This window comes from Haematobia irritans, chromosome 4 (assembly GCF_050003625.1).
Source record: "Haematobia irritans isolate KBUSLIRL chromosome 4, ASM5000362v1, whole genome shotgun sequence".
NCBI classification, from domain to species: Eukaryota; Metazoa; Arthropoda; class Insecta; order Diptera; family Muscidae; genus Haematobia; species Haematobia irritans.
In genome coordinates, this window is record NC_134400.1 from 54,855,381 (window position 1) to 54,871,344 (window position 15,964).

At 37.2% G+C, this 15,964-nt stretch overlaps 1 protein-coding gene across 14 annotated transcripts in view; it reads right to left on the reverse strand.

Annotated features, from left to right (window-relative positions):
• Positions 1–15,752, reverse strand: part of pHCl-1 (pH-sensitive chloride channel 1) — a 466,217-nt gene extending 450,465 nt beyond the window's left edge. For 10 of the 14 annotated variants that reach the window (XM_075307944.1, XM_075307953.1, XM_075307955.1 and 7 more), the window contains exon 1: positions 14,874–15,751. The gene's annotated coding sequence lies outside the window, so the exon portion shown is untranslated. Of the gene's footprint in view, positions 1–14,613; positions 14,791–14,873 lie in introns of those variants that run through there. The other 4 variants (XM_075307949.1, XM_075307954.1, XM_075307951.1 and 1 more) reach the window with 3 other exon arrangements.
• Positions 15,753–15,964: the final 212 nt, after the last annotated feature.

The following is a 15,964-nucleotide window of genomic DNA, read 5'->3' on the forward strand; positions in this document are numbered from 1 at the left end:
CTTAATGACTTCCCTCCTTGTCCTGAGAATAAAACTTATTGCCGATTTTGAAGATAAGGAGCGATATGTTATTCACTATCGAAATCTTCAGCAATGCTTAGCTTTATGAAGGAAAATTTGTTCGCTGCAACTTAACAAACATAAAAGTACATTTGAATTCAGAGACCTATCCGTATGATGATTTAAATTTGAAATTTGAAGAAAATCGATATGCAATACTCTATGAAATGTATACAAAATTTCAAGAAAATTATTATCAAATTAAATTAATTCTAGTGGAGAGGTTATAGGATAAAATCATCAAGATCTTCCATTGTAGCCAATTCAATATGTGATAAATCAAATAAATTAATGTCAAGTGGCATGGGACTAATATCTTCTAGATTAATGTTCGCTATCTCCTCCCGTTCACGAATTGCATAATGACCCCAGGCGTATGTGTTAATCCCATCTTCTAAAATTTTTCGTTTGTCGTCATTATGACTTAAAATTATTTTATTCACTTTATTCGTAAATATGGTATGTTTTTTCGATCTAAATGTAATCATATTATCATACACTTCTCGTTTACCATATAGACAATCACGATAGGTGTCTATGCTATATTTTTTAAGCACAGATTTATTTACGCCTTTTGCTTTTTTAATTTCGCTTCCACCCTCAACAGTTAATGAGTACATTTTAGCGCGTAGTCCTACAAACTCCGTCATTATTTTTCCCGCATTTTCATCCTTCATCATGCCTATAACTTTTTTATTTACTATGGGAAAATTGAAAGGATTGTTTTCGGATAATTCAGAGGTATCAAATCTCTCACGAATATCTTTCTCACTTATTTCCTCATAGAAATCTCTTCCAATAAACTGAAGTACCATAGAATCGGTATCAGTATACAAAAGTGAAACATCGTCTTGAAAACGTTTCTTTAAAAAGTTATAATAGAAGTCATACATAAAATGCTTCGATAATTCTAAAACCGCCAATCCAATATGTATAGGCTTATCACATATCACGTCAAGCGGAGCCATTTCTATTGCCACCATATTTTCCGTGAAATGCACAAGGCCTTTGAAGTTAGGCCTTGATATCCAATGTTCGGCGCCTTTCCTATTTCTATTTGTTCTCTCCCATTGCTTCACTATTTTTATGTCTTTACGTTTTTCAACGTTTTCCATTGTTTTTCCGTATATGGCATTACTGAGAAGTTTAAAAAAATCTTTTTCAAATGCAATATTCGTCGCAGCTTTATATTTATTATTTATTTCAATATACTCGCGAAGCCAATCACTTTGAGTGAATGATAGAATATCATGCACCTTTTTCAATTTCAATCCTAAACCTAAGCATTGCTGAAGATTTCGATAGTGAATAACATATCGCTCCTTATCTTCAAAATCGGCAATAAGTTTTTTGAATTTTGAACCTGGAGGAGTTTTATTCTCAGGACAAGGAGGGAAGTCATTAAGATACTCGTGAACTTCTGGAGGACATGAAAGATCTACTTCAAGGAAATAGCCGATATTTGAATCATGTGGAAGATTTAAAATATTCTCAACAAAATAATTCATAAGGAACTCTTCAGTTCCCTCAATCCACAGAAAATCTTTTTGAGGTAGAAATTGTGACATAGCATACCCATACAAATTATTAGCATCAATGTATAAAAGAATGGACAATAACTCCTCTTTACTAAAATGTTTCATATATTTGTTATTCGCTTTAGCATGTCGTTTACTGCACTGAACAATCCCCCTCTTATCGCTTTTTTAACAAAATTATACATTTTTTCATCGGTGAATAAATGTAGATCGATTTTGTTTGAAATAAGTCTGAGCATAGGAGCCCAAGATAGAGATGGGATCGTATAATAATGATCGGGATCCAATTTGTGTATATCTATACATAGTTTACGAAATTTTTCAAATACATAAGTCAATAGAAGCACATCTGTTTTTAGATAAAGACGCATATAGTCTTCTAGTGACTGACAACTCATGGTTCTCCATACATTTTGTGCATGTTTATAATCATCAACTGTACACGGGGTATCACATAAAGTATTATAGAATGCATCTATTGAAGGTAGAGCATTTTTCCTTTAATTTGTCAAAACTTGATAAGTAATCATAAGGGAAAACACCTTTACGTTTTACCAAATTAAATTCATTACTATTAGGAAAGTGTCTACGAACATTTTCCAATGCGTTTTCAGGTAAATTTTGTGCAAGAGTCTCTAAGCTAGCCGTCATAAACCTAAAACTATCTAAAAACCTCATTTCCAATCTTTTACCACCATCCATAACAAGCTTTGAGACATTGCTATGTATGTCTCCTTGTTTTGTGCGACGACCGTTGTCTCCCCATCGTACTCACTCAAATCTTTAACAAAAAGATGTGAATCATACATTGAGAAGTTATGGAAAAATATTGGTATAAATTTCGGAACACTATGTTGAAGGTTGCATAAATTGTGTGCTGCCCCCCTATATTTTCCAGTTAAATGACAATGATCTCTAACTGGTCTCTCCTCACCCAAATCCCGTTCACAAATATTACAACTTCGAGCATTAACAAAATCAACACCTCACTCTCCGTCAGAGGATTCATCGCTATTTCAACATTTAAATATTTATCATAAATATCCTTACAGTCTCTGATTAAAAACTCTAAAAATTTCTTAGATGCGTCCTCTCCACTATAAATTCTAAATACATTTTTAGAGTTGTCAAAACTACAAACAATATTATAGCTAAATGCACAAGGTATATGCTCCTTCAGAGCCGTTGTTTTACTCACATTTCCATCATTTGATGTTACATCTTTTAGAATGCATTCAAAATCTGCATATATGACGAAGGGAACTTTTAACTTTTTATGATGTGAAAACAAAAGATTTTTATTTTCTTCGCTAGGAAGTGTCCTTACCGGAGCAAAACACTTTCCCTTGTGTTTATGTAAAGTTTTTTTCTGAGGAAAAATGTTGTACGCATGTTGGACATACAAAAATCTTTCCATGGTACTTTGTTGTCTGTTTCTTTATTAATTTTAAAAACAAGTTAAAAATGTTTATAATTAAAATAAATTATAAAAAAAAATCGTTAAAGGTATTATAAAAAAATTACCTCGATAAATCCGTCACCAAAATATAGTGTGAAGATCCATCCTCATCTGTCAATAGCAGCGAATTTACAGTTTTCCTGTATATGAATTTCGTAGAATAATAGGGACCGACGACTTAATTTTCCTCAAATCCGAAGACGTTTATAGCAATTTCTGGATTCATTTCTTCAAATTTTTCAATTTGGTTTATTGGAAGAGGAAATTGTAGACCGTGAAATTTAATATTGTTCCATCTTCTGTTGTTATAATATCTTGTCTTATATCAACCTGGTATGTGGAAGGCCTATGTGGATTATTCTTTGGTGATTTTATAAATTCGGCTAATAAACAGTACTCATCAGCATTCTCAATATTTAGTGTTGCCCTCTTGTTTTTTAATACTGTAGGTGTTAAAACGTACCCACTTCCACTGATAACTCTGCATCTATTCACATTCACTTCCAGTTTCTCGATTTTTTTTAATGCCCAGCCTGAATCACGTTCTTGGAACTCAGACATTTTATTTAGAGCACAATCGAAATTGTGCTCTAATTTTTTGGCAATGTCATCATATTTACTAATCATTATCATTTTAGTTGTGTGATATATTTTCTTGGGTATGCTGACACCTTCTTCACTCATATCAGAGGCAGCCTCTTCTGCGGGTTCCACATACTCGCCCACAACCTCAATGTTGAATTTAACAGTTTTGTGTTCATTCACTTTTTCTTTCAACATTTGGGCTAAACTGCTTTTTGTCTCAGCCAGAAAATTTTCAGGTATAAGTGTATTCGCAACATTCTTATACTCATATATGGCGATTCTTTTCCTGAAGGCGCTCTTAACTTCTTTCAGCATACTTTCATGTTGTTGTTGTTGTTGTTGTTGTTGTTGTAGCCCCTGTGGAAAATGTATAGAAAAGACAAAACAAACAAAGGATAAACGATTACAAACAAATACAGGGATTAGACATTTCAAGCATCCACATCCAGTTCAAGGAAGCGTGCTGCCTCAACTGGATGTGTCCAAAGCGAAGCAGGTGTCAGATCTGTCGGTCGAGCAGGACATTCGAAGAGGTGCCTCGTGATATGAGGCGAATGTCCACAATTCGGGCAAACATCCTGAATTGCCGGGTTCAATATGGAGAGGTAACTATTTAGGTACCTAGAGATCCCCGATCTTAGCTGGGAAAGCACCGACCTGGTTTCTCTAGGAAGCCGTCTCTCATCTTCATTGATCGGTGGTGGCCTACCTCCCAGTACAACACTGCACTGGTAGGAGTTGATCGCATCTTGAACCGCTGCCGTGTGCACTGCACTCAATGCCGTCCTTATTCCCTCATCACTGTCATCGCCGATCACATGTTCTATTGACTGTAAGTCCTTCCTAAAATCAAACCGAATGGGTCTACCCCTCTCGGTCGTTGCCCTCCTTGAGGTGGCGTGGTTCGGGTGGTTTACACTTCTACACTTTATCAGGTGCTGTTGGGTGAGGAGGGTACAGTGTTGCCTCACCGATAGCATTTTGGACTCATGATGCAGATGCTGTTCCGGGGTCTTGGAGTGACACCCGGTCGCAATCCGCAGCGCAGTATTTTGCACCGTCTGGAGATTTCTCCATTGGGTATCGCTAATACTGGGAGTCCAAACAGGGGCCGCATAATCGATAAGGGGACGACCAATAGACTCGTAGGTCTTTTGTATCGTCTCTTTATCTTTCCCCCAGGTGCTACCAGCCAATGCCTTCAGGATCTTGTTTCTGCTCCCAACCTTCTTAGCTACCACTTCCGCATGTTTACCAAAGAGGAACAGGCTATCAAACGTCACACCAAGAACCTTGGGGTTCCTGGAAGTGGGGATACTCTGGCCACGAATGTGGATATCGAGTTCCATGTTCACCTCTTTAGTCCACGATGTGAAGATGGTCGCTGTAGATTTGGGGGCAGAAAGTTTCAGGTTCCTGTCGACAAAGAAATCCCTAAGTGTAGGTAAGTAGTCATTTATCCTCACCTCAAGCTCCCTTATGTCTCTACCTGTGGTCACTATGGAACAATCGTCCGCATAGGTTATCAGGTGGACATCTGGTGGTGGTTGGGGAGCTCCAGCCACGTAAAAATTAAAGAGGAGGGGGGACAATACACCGCCTTGAGGTACGCCCTGTTTGTTCCTCCTGGGCGTTGATCTTCTTCCTCTAAATTCCACATAGGACTGTCTGCCAGCCATGTAGTTCGCCAACCATCTCTTGAGATTATTGGGAAGGGTGGTTCCCATAATGTCTCCCAAGAGCGTGGTGTGGTTCACCGTATCGAACGCCTTAGACAAGTCCAGTGCTACGAGGATCGAACGTTTATGCGGCCTCTTACTGTTTAGTCCCTCTGCAATGTTGGCTGTTAATTCGCACAAAGCAGTGGTTGTACTCCTGCCCGAGCGGAAACCATGCTGATGTTCTGCCAACATTAGATGTTCTGAAAAGCAGGGCAGTAGAATAGCCTCCAGAATCTTCGTTACGGGGGACAAAAGAGTAATTGGTCGATACGAGTCTCCTAGGTGTGCCTGTTTCCCTGGTTTCAGAACAGGAACAACCTTCCCTATTTTCCAGATGTCCGGTATTTCAAGGGTGTTGAGACAGATATTGAAGATATGGGTCAGATATCTAACACCATTCTCTCCAATATGTTTCAACATCCTCGTAGCCAAACCATCTGGGCCAATCGCTGTGGAGCTCTTGGCGGCCTTTATCGCCTGGAGAACATTCTCCCGACTGATGACCATAGGTGGGTTGTCCTGTCTGAGGGCACGGAAGACTCGCCTTTGCTTTCTACTTGCACGATCGACTGATTGGGGGTGCTCGACAAATTGTCTGCAGAAAGCATTCGCTGCACCTGTGTCGTCTTTTGGAGTTTGCCCCCCAAACGATATGGAAATGTTATCCGTACGTTTGGGGTTCGAGAGGTTCCTGATCGTAGACCAAAGCCGTTTGGATCCGAGATCAGACTCCTCCAAATGCTTGCGCCACTTTTCTCGCTTGTGGGTGGCAACAAGTCGGTCGATCTCCTTAGCGAGACTCGGGATCCTAGGGTCAGCTGGGTCTACTTTCCGGATCTCGTCCCTCTTATCTGCCAACCTTGATGCTTCCATTGGGAAATTCGGACGGATGTCGGGGATCCGGCCCGCTGGTATGCACCTTTTACACGCTCTATTCAAGACATCCCTGAAGAATTTCTCTCCAGCCGGCGCTGACGTTGGCAGGGGGGCAGTGGCAAACTCGTACTCGGTTAGCGAGGTAAAAAGCTCCCAATTAGCTTTACCAAAGTTCATAAACGTCTTCTTCTCTGGAATTACGGTGTCTGTCCCTAAGTCAATAGACACTGTGATCGGGAGGTGGTCGGAATTCATGGCTATGTCTACATGCCATGAGGTCTGAGTCACGAGGTCAGAGCTAACCATGGTGATGTCGGGGGAGCTTCGGCAGGTGGCCGTTATGCGGGTCGGGTGGTTTTCATTCAGCACACAGAAATCTGTGTCATCCACCTGATCCGCAATCAATTCTCCTCTGGCATCACATCCAAGCTCTGAATACCAGCTGTCATGATGTGCATTCAGGTCGCCTAACAGGATAGTCCGCACACTGTTGAGGTGGGGCCTCAACATTGGTTTGTATCCTGTCTGGCAAACAGAATCGGGAGGTATATATACGTTTAGAATACATATATCTTCCTCTCCCACCGTGACAGTTATCCCCTGTATCTCCAAATGGGGATCGGTCGTGGTCAGTGGCATGGGTCTGTATCTCACGGAATCATGGACAATGAAGGCTATTCCCCCTCCGGCATTCCTTTCTCTGTCTTGCCTAATCACAGAGTAGCAGGATGATCTCGTGAGACCATTCCTGCTGGAGAGCTTGGTCTCCTGGAGCGCGGATATGAGAATACCCCTCTTGTCCATGAAATCCGTGATTTCAGTGATCTTCCTTGTCAGTCCATTACAATTCCACTGTAGGATCTTGAGACCACTCAACTGGTTCCCAGCAGTGGACGGGACAGTCCGAACTATTGAATGGGTTGACGAGGAAGAGTCTATTGCAGTCTGTTGTGGGTGTCGGGTGTTTACTATGGGGTGGGGTTGCTGAAATTGTTGGATTCTCCGGCAGCAGGTACCAACAAAGTCAGGGGTATATTGGTCAGAATTCCTGAGGCCTGAGCATCTCAGGTGCGTCGAGGTCTTGCAGATGGAACACCTAACCGGTTTGGCTGCCTTTGTGTATCTCTTTCTGCAAGCCTGACATGTCTCTGGACCAGCTATACTGTTATTTACGGACGGACTCGGATTTGACAAAAGTGTCAATGTGGTTGTATTATGTGATGATGTGGGGGGATAGGTCATGACAGGTGATGTGGGGTCTGCAGTCACGACGCGAGAAGGTCTCACTGTTGTGACTACAGGGAGGGGCGACATGGGGGGCAAGCTCACACAGGTGGGACACTTGAATGCAGGATTGTAATCTCCTACATTCCTGAGTCCCGAGCAACGCAGGTGTACCCAGTTGTGACATTCGCTGCACATCACGGAGTAACTTCCGCGCGTGACCTGCCGCGAACAGACCGGACACACATACTTCACTGGACCTGGATTGCTTTCAATGTCGCCAGCACGAAGGAGAAGAATTCTGAGCAGACTGGCTGGCAGACTCTGCCCAGGAGGGAAAAAGGGATGGGGAATAGGATGGGGTGTTGGATGGGGTTTGGGAAAGGGGTGGGGAAGGGTTTTCTATACATACTTGATTTCCCATGGGGGGGTTGCAGTCCTTGGACAAGGACGTGGTCCTTGTGTCGACCCCGGTACGAAGAACCGACTGCAGTGAGGGCCGTTTACAATTGGAAAAAATTCACTAGAATACTAGAGCAAATGGTGGACAATTTGAAAACTGTTCGTTCTCGCCATAAAACACTGAATTTTTCTTGCCTTGGATTACAACAACAAAACAGCATTTGGTAAAGCAAAAAACAAATTTGGTTCTGTTGTTTACCACAGGGGTTCTGTTGTTTACCAGCAAAGAAGATACAATTTTCATTCTAAATGAGATTTGTTACCGATTAATATAATTTTCTTAAAAAACCTTAGGGCTAATGGAAGGTCATTTAAAAACTCGCACACGTTCGTTCTCGCCATTAAACATTGAATTTTCCTTGCCTTGGATTTCAACAACAAAACAAAACGTCGAAAGGAAATGACTGTTATCAGATACAACTTACTGAATTTTTCACGTTTTTCTTATAAACAATTGCCTGGGGACAAAATTTCACTAGAATCATACAGCAAATGCTTTATAATTTGAAAACTTGATCACGAAAACTCACGTCATAAAACTTACCCTTACTTACCATGTCATAGAACTCACATTATGAACTCCAATTTAAATATCAACCATAAACAAAATTTCCAATTTATATTTCAACTGACTGAATCATCAATGACCTTTTGACATAAGAACAAACCATACTTCCACAGGCTAAGCACTCAGCATACATCAAATTAAAGTTGTCTCACGAACAAACAATAAAGAACAAACAAAGATATCGATATCTATTGGCATTGAGTGAATCAACAATGACCTCTTGACACTAGAACAACCAAACTTTCTCACACCAAGCACTCACGATACATCAAATTAAAGTTCTCTCACGTTCACTTACATCATAAAACTTGCTTCCTCATCTAATTAACTATAATTTAAATTCAAAAAAAAAATTAATGATCAGAATAAATTATCCCACGATCCCCACCACCCAGAACCCACCCAAAAGCTTAATTAAGTATTCATGTCACGTATGGGCAAGTGGGCCAGTCACGTCTGAAGTGGTATGCCTATCTTTCCCCTACTCAAATAAAATTATTTTTTCGTTCTGTGTACTGTAGCTCATTCTTACAACTTTTGGGAATCGTACGAAAAATTTCTTCAGATTTAGTTCATATTGAACTTATGAGCCATTGAACTCACGTTTAGTTCATAAAATTTTTGAGGTATACTTAAAAAGGAAAATTTAAAAAAAAGAATAATAAAATTATACTACAAACAAATTATTTTTGCATTAAATGCCAGAAGTAACAATAAATTTTAGAGTCAGTTTAAATTTGTCCGCTTTGTTTACCTTTGACATTCCCGGCGATGTCTTGAGTTGATCGAAACTTTTGTAGTTTTTAATGTCAACCTTACTCTCAAAATGTCCCGCGCAAAAGTCCAACGTAATGAGATCCGGAGATGTTGGTGGCCATTGGTTAGGATAGGTTAGGTATTGTGATATTTCTTAGACTATCCACCCGATAGTTTCTTAGACTATCCACCCCATTGTGATTCCAGAGTGGTGAACTTCTCTGTTATCACTGAGTGCGAGTTCGAACGGCGTTCCACATCGCGGTGAAGAATTGAAACACTCCACCGCTGAAAAACTTTTTGTGTTTGGCGGAAACTGGGATTAAACCCATGATCCTTTATACGCAAGGCGAGCATGCTAACCAATGTCCCACGGTGGCATTTAAAAGTAATATTTCTTGTAGACAAATTCTAATACGGCGTTCTCACCAAGCATGTTTTGGGTTTTGAAATGTTTTCACTTTATAAGAATTTCAAAACGAGTCGAGTCCAAAACACAAGTTTTCCTCAAAAACACGTCAATTTTAGAATGTGAACCCACCTAATTTGGAATATACCTCGAATAACATACCCTTTTCAAACTATATGTCAAAATATAGAAATAAATTTCATAAAAAAGGAATAAACAAAGGCATTGAAGAACATGGACATGTGAAAATAACTTAAAAATTGTTTCCCTTTGCGCTCGCGGTAATTATTTGAACATACGTTGCATATATGTGAATTTCGAGTAAATCTGAATTTCTAGTTTCCATGGTAACTGTTAAACTAAAACATCTCAACTCGGTGTGAAGGGTGAAATGTTTTGGAAAAACGAATGAGGAAAACGAGTAAGAGGGAACATAGCATAACACGTTAGGTTAGGTTATGTGGCAGCCCGATGTATCAGGCTCACTTAGACTATTCAGTCCATTGTGATACCACAGTGGTGAACCAAATATTGGTCGTTATTTATAAATTGAAGTAAGCAACCATTCCTATTTATTCCTCCCTGTTGTGGTAACTGATTTATTTTTCCAATCTATCACCAAACCTGATTGAAAGTCAGTCTTGCAAATAATTGGTTGTGCTTACCGATTTGATAGTTATAAAGTGAAATGGTTGCTATGGACTACTAATATTTAGACAACAAATAAGTTTTTTTGTTTCGTTATTAATAATTTTTATACACCCTCAAAAAAAAATCGCTTCTTTAACATATGTTCCAAACATATTTTGCAGGAAGCACATATATTATTGCATACTGCCGAAACATTAATATATTTGTTTTATGTGAACATATTATATGTTTGGAAGCATTTTGAGCCAAAAATATTATATGCTTGGAAGAATTTTTCCCAAACACGATTGTGCTCATTCCCTAACATACTCGTAATTTTCACTTCCACGAAATTTTTTAGTTATTGGCACCTTTCTCTGTAATACAAATAATGTTGAAGAAATTATTCACTTTTATAAATTTTTTTAAATTTTACCTTTCGCCTGCACGGAGAATCGAACCGAGGACCATACAGTTTGTAAGCCAACACACTATCCACTGGGCTACGTAGCTGTTATAGTCACCAGTAGATAATTATCGTTTTAAGTTACATTTATATAGCATAGTTTGCAGCGCCCACGAGCCCATGCAAACATAACATTATTTAACAGAAACATACATTTGTTTGCCACGTGGAGCAGTGGTTAGCATGTCTGCCTTGCATGCAAAGGGTCGTGGGTTCAATCCCTGCTCCGACCGAACATTTTTTTTTGTTTTTTTTTTTTTTTTAATTTACACATTTATATATATACTATATTAATTTTTTTAAATGAAACATCGAAATGTGCGTTATTAAAGATTTATAGTCAGTAACAGTGCTTGATATAAACGAAATTGAATGATTTTTGGATAAAATATTATTTTTTATTGCAAAAATAACAATCTTGTAATAAAAAACTGTTTTCGTACAAAACTTTAAAATTTGGAAGGAATTCAAAAACTAACAAAAGAAGAACGTGGAGTCAAGTATAAACATACATACATAATTTTATAATATAAACATAAATTTATTTAGGAGTGAACAGTTTTTTACTAGCATTTAACACCATCGATCTAAAATTCCTTTTATTTTTCTTTAATAATTCATTTTAAAGAAAATAAACTTTTTAAATTGTTTTAGCTGTAAAAGTCGAACTTAATGCCCGCTATTATATTTGATGGTGTCCGTCAACTCCTCGTGGACTACTTTTTAATAAAGAGAAACTAAACTTTGTTTTTTTACATTTTACTGTGTAATTTTTCACTATTTCCTCCTTATTTCATTTTACCGTCCCAACTCTAAAAAGAGTATAGTGCCCTTTCGTTATTTTTATGAAGACCCCTGATTTCTTTCAACGAACCAAGAAAAAAATAATGCCAAAATGATAAACAAAACACATGTCCACACATACATAAAATGCTGCTCTCAAGGCGAAAACATAAGCTGTTTGTTTTTCAAATGTCTATTCTCTTGGTTCAGAATGTATATTCTCTTTATTCAAATTAAATAATATTTAGACTTAAACATATCAAATTTTTGGCCTTATCATAAAACAGTTTTCCGAAACAACATACAAGCGGTTTCACAGAAATTGTTCTCTTTTGACTCTTTTGCTGTGTTATATTGATACCTTTCGTCAACTCTCCCGGTTTCCATCTCTATTTCTCTCTATACTCTCTCTGTCGCTTTGAATAAAATATCACAACATATGTATGTTTAGTTGAAATTTGTAAATTTATATATGTTTGTATTCACACATATGATTTTTATGAAACATTCATGCCCCAAACATAATATATTCTAACATATTAACATAGATGTCCCAAACATTTAGTGTTAGTTTAGGAAAATTACATGTTCGCACTTAAATATATTGTGGTTTAAAATCGTGCCCGAAACACATTTTGTTTATATCGGAACATATGAAAAACATATTTTTCTAACAGTGTAGAAGTTTATTTAAGCCAACGTTTCATTTAATTCAATTGATTATGTGCGATGTGAATTATAAGCTTGTTTCTAATTCTGCCGTTGCATTCTCAAGAGACAAGTAAGTATAAATATGAAATTACATTTTTACTTCTCACGACAGTTTTTTAATTTTTCTCCAATTTTATAGAGACGCTATATCTCAAGAAATATCTACTCAAATATGATGAAAACCTGACATGGTATGCTGTGTGAATGCGACTTTTGAGATATGTACAATGAAAAATTAAGTGAATATTTGCAATAATTATTTGTTATTTTTTGCAGCTTTGCACGTCCATGGCATTGACATTCCCGAGTGGCTGCCTTTCTGTGGTATAGTACCATGTACTTTAATTTGTCGTATATTTAATATTTCCAATGGTTACACGTACATCTTCATTCAAATAAAAATAAACTAAACTGAAATTTGCTCGTTATTCTTATTTCACAGATGGTACCGATAGCAAAATATTGGTTGTTCCGTTAAATTATCAGGTAGTTACGCCAACTAGCGAATGAAATTCTATTGGTTGTGATTGCCAATATAATTGTCAATTGGTTATCACAACCAATTATGTCGGTTTTATTATGATAATAGATGTAACCAAATAATTCGGTTGGCAAAAGAATTGGTTGTCTCAACAAATTGGTTTTCTGTGTGTATGATACTCTTTGATTGCCCATATAAAATTACTGTTGTTATTAACGTAACTTCTTAAACTTGAACAAATTCTCCGAATAGCATAGAATAGAATTATATGATTGATAATCCAAAGGTTAATATGTCATTAACTTTAGTTCCCTGCTGTGAAGCATGACTTTCCAGTGTATTGTAAACTCAATAACATTCATAAAATATGGTATGGCAACACTGCATATATTAAGCGAATAACAGTATTGAGCATTAAACTGCTGTCATAAAATGTGGTCGCTTGTAAGACATAGACAAGCAAGACACTAATGCCAAATCACAAAGTACTTAAGCAATGATGTGGGAGCCCCTGAGTGTATGTGGGTAAGGGTTTGGGTAAGTGGTACCAGAAAAGCGACACCTGCGATCTCAGTGGGCAAAATAAACATGCTGTGTCTTCGTACGAAAAAAAAAAACTCGCTATGAAATTCACTTCCCCTTTAGAAGAACACTTTTAAGGTCGGTTGTATGCATAATAGGCGAACGCTTCGCGTAGATAAAGAAATCAAATAATTTTCGGTAACATTAAGACAACAAAAGGGGGAAGGGGAAACTTTTGAGTACCTTCATATCCAAAGCACACAATTTAAGATCATGTTGGCTGTCATATTCAATGAGCAAATGAGAGAAAAACAAAACCAGAAAAACGAGTTTGAGGCCAAAAGGAGTAGACCCGAAAAGGAAGAACGAACGGAGCAAGGAGACTAAGGCATTGGTTGTAGTATAAAGGCATGTTCTAATGGTTCAGCTATGCAAGCTATGATATTATATGTGCATTGTCACGTCTGGGGCTATTTGTGTGGGCTATAAGAAGAGAACTTGAGTTGATATTCATCCATATATACGAAAACATAAACCTTTAGCAGAGAGCCACGAGGTAATAGACAGAGAGAGAGAGAGAGAAAATAAGGTAATCACTTAAACATATGTGCTTACATGTGTGTTTGTAGTATGGGCATTGCGTGTAATTCGTAATATTATAGAAAATATGGGTCGCGACTAGGAAACCTTGATACCGCTAATTCCCTAACTGCCATCAACTAAAACCACAACTCACATTGACGATATGGAGAAAAATCAAATAAGAACACGGAAGGCTGACTTCAAGCAATCACATAGCCCATGATGATGAATATCAACATTGAAGGTGAATGAAGCAGACTTTAATTCATGGCTTGTTTCAGTCTTGTGTGGCCCATGGCGTGCACGCCAACACCGTGTCCTCGTGAAACGATATGGTGGAAGAAACTTGTCACAGGCTTTTAGTAGCTTGGAGTGGCAGTGGCAGGTTATAGCTGATAGCTGACCAATGGCTACACTAATAGTGATGGTGTCAACATCACTACAAAAAAAAAAAAAAAAAAAACAGAATGTCTAAACAAACTTAATTGTTGTTGTACGAAAAGAGGTAACACACAAACAGAAGAGGAGAGGCATCAAGAAGAAGAACAATAAGAAGAGAACACAAAAAATTACTCCACACACATCTAATGTTCCATTGCAATGAATCATTTTCGTTACACAAAAATACTTTAAACTATGGTCATGGTACTCCACATCCAAGAATAAGCACGCACACAGATAAGCCTATACTCGATACAAGTGAAGGTTTAATATTTGTGAGCAAAATTTTAAAAAAAAATTACATTTTGTGTATGTTTTCTTTAAAATTTTTATACCTACATATCGATTTGTTAAAGATTTCTGTTAATATTATTTTTAATTAGAGCCTTGGCACACATTCTCTCACAGACTTATTTTTAGCAATTTTTACAATAAAACAGTTTTGCAAACAAGCAACACTCAAATGAAATAGATTTATTCATTTAATTAATATATTTTTAAAATTTTTTTCTAATGTTTTTTTTTTTCTGTGTAATATTTGTGTGTGTTTTTTATTCAAAAATATTTCTGTCAAATAACTTCTTTATTGTTATTATTACTTTTATTTGATATCGGGTATATGTGCCAGTAATTAGCTGGGTACAAATTGACGATGGCAATGGAAATGACGAGGGGTTTCCTGCTACTCGTGGAGTTGTTCTTTTTTTTTCGATTTCAGTAAGGGGAGTTCGTTCTTTTCACACTTTACATAACCGCCCGAAGCTTCACATTCAAATAACTTTTGACTTCTTTTAAGGACTTTTTCTATATTTCAATACGAAATTTCAACTTCCAGTATATTTTTGAAACACTTTTTTCGTTAGCTTATCTGATTTTTGATTTATTGAACTCTCTTTCTTTTTTAAATAGCCAAGAGGCACACGTTTGCTGTGTTATTTCTTTCTTTTTTCACTCGTAGGGCAAAAGAAAATTTCTATTGCATCTATTATAGAAATATAGTTGAATTTTAAAAATCTATATGATATACACTCTGAACATATATAATAATAATTCTTCTTTAATTTTTGTTTTTGGCTTCACGATTTGGTGGTCTATCCGTTTTGAAGTGTTGTTGAATTGCAAACCCGTTCCGAACTGAAACGAAAATTGACCAAGTTTTTCCTTTCATACAATGCAGTACGCATTTTTTGGTAAATTTCTATTGCAAATATTGTGAGCTTTTACGGAGTGTGTCCGAAAAAATTACCCTTAAGAGCTTTTGGTTATGGCAAAGCTTAAAGCTATAAACATTAGCTCTTCGTATGAACGTTCGTCTATGATGAGACGATAGCAATGTTGTTTTGGGAAATTCCTTGGCAAACATGTGCGCCGCCAAATCATCATCATCACAACCATCATCATCATAATCGAAATCTTCACAATACCGCATTGGGCCAAAGAGAAAGAATATCCATAGTGTAAAGAAAATAGGTAAACAAATAGAATGAAAAATTGTGAGAGTGTAATACTCACAAAGAAGCTAATTGAGTGGAAAATGAAACGAAATCAAAATCAACGACTACCACAATAAAGACGTAAGACTCATAGTAGAAGCATGACAATAATAAATCATTTGTTTATGTTTATATTTTACCACATCGTAAACATTGAATAAAACACCATTAGAGATTCCTAGGAATCAACAAAAAAA